Consider the following 2,215-nt stretch of genomic DNA (forward strand, 5'->3'; position numbering starts at 1 on the left):
TCAAGAAACCCTATTATATTTTAATAAATAAATATTATTAGGAATTGTTGTTAAGATATTCTGTGTGTTGTAGAAGTATAACCAATTTATTGCTGATAAATGTTAACAGCAAAATCTTATATGGACCCCAAGGGTGATATTGAACTCCGGTTGAGTACCACAGCCTGAAATGATTGTTTCAAATTTTAGCAAAAGACCAACAATCTCGGGGAAGGCGGCAAGTCGATTACATAGACCCCAGTGTTCAACTGGCATTTATTTCATCGACTCCGGGAGGATGAAAGGCAAAGTTGACCTCGACAGAATTTGAACTCAGAGCTTAAAGACGGACGAAATGCTGCTAAGCATTTTGCCCGGCATTCTAACGATTCTGCCAGCTCGCCGCCTTAAGGACACTTTAAATACCGTAATCAAGGATACACTTAGCCAGAATTTTTTATAAAGTCGTGATGCCCTGATTAGAATTCTCTTTGTCGTAGGTCTGCTCGATCAGGGCTAACTTAAGAGTTAAACAACAGTGGCAGCAGTCGCAGCAGTGGCAACATTCCCTGTATTTATCTCAAAAGGCACCTTGTAGTCTTAAAAATAAAGGACACGTTGGACACTGTTGTCTTAGATATACAAGATGACAGGATGGTCATGGCTGGAACGCATTTGGCTATGTGTCTGTTCGATCAGGTCCAGCATGTGGTAACAACATCAACAACAACCACTAACACTGTACCACTACAATGTCCCACTGTACTATATTGTATCATTGTATTACACTATACTACAGTATACAACTGTACTGCACTGCCATATCACTCTGATGTATGATTGTTTGGTACTACTGTACAAGTGTTTTGTGCCACTACAATGTAACCCTATACAATATTGTCATTGTATTGCACTACAATACAGTATCCCACAACTGTACTGGGTCATTCTACTCTGCTACTGGAATGAGTTATCGTAAAAGAGTAAAGACCACATTCGGTCATGAATGACCATGGGATTGCACCTAGAAAGTTCCCCTCCGAGGTACAAGTCCGGGCAAGGTTGGTTGTGGAAGACCAGCAATCGCCTATGTATAACAGTCTCCTCTCTCCATGCCACTATTATCCAAAGGAAAGGCAAAGGCCGAAAGAGATCGGCAGCAAAGACGTTGCAACTCATTTCTACAGATGAGTGAACTAGAGCAACGTGAAATAAAGTGTCTTGCTCAAGAGCACAACACACAGCCCAGCCGGGGAATCGAACTCACTACCTCATGATTGTGAGCCCGACGCTCTAACCACCGAGCCATATCACTATATTGTCGATCTGTTACAAATAGCATTCAAATTTTCCCTCTCTGTGCAGTCTTTTTTTTTTAAAGGACATATTAGATTGTGACTGGGGGAAAAAAGCATAAAAGACAGGATGATCAGGCTGAAGCGCGTTTTTGCACAGATCTGCTTGATCGACATTAGCTGGAAGATAAATGACAGAAAGAACAGCAACAATAACCAGTTTTATACCAACATACAGTCAATAGATGTATTAAACCGTAGAAGCGAGCGTTAAAAGAGTGTAGTCTGTCGTTTATGTGAACAATCGTATTCAGTACTATTCCATGCCTTCGTCCATATAGACGCGCTCTCGTTGTCTCTAGTAGAAACGAAATAGTGGCATCATGGATCATTGTGGAAAGAATTGAAAGAAATATTGATTCCAAATTTTGGTATATGTACAGCAATTTCAGGGAGATGGAAAGTCGATTACATCGACTCCAGTATTCAACTGGTAAGTATTTTTACGACCCCGAAGGGATGACAGGCAAGATGGACCTCTGCGGAATTTCGACCCAAAACATGAAAACGGATGAAATGACGAGAAGCATTTCGTCCAGTATGCTAACAATTCTACCAGCTCACGCCTTGATTAGCAGAAATATTGCAGATATTTTACTAGAATAACAGTTAGGCTTCTTTTTTTTTGCGGATAGGGTGGGGGGGCACTTAAAGCTCAGGTAATTTTTGTTCACATTTTTGTCTGCGTCTTCATTATACGTTGTAAGATCAGCAGAAGTGCATTGTTCTTGCATGATTCTGTTGTGGGTTTGTCAACGGATTTTCCAAAGTTTGTGTGAAGTGTTCCCACTAAGTACGAAATAATGTAGTGCTATCCTTGTCGCCGTTGTTGTTGTTATTGGTGGCGGCGGCGGGGGGGGGTGGTGATTTTGTGCAGCCAC

This window comes from Octopus bimaculoides, chromosome 20 (assembly GCF_001194135.2).
Source record: "Octopus bimaculoides isolate UCB-OBI-ISO-001 chromosome 20, ASM119413v2, whole genome shotgun sequence".
Lineage (NCBI taxonomy): Eukaryota > Metazoa > Mollusca > Cephalopoda > Octopoda > Octopodidae > Octopus > Octopus bimaculoides.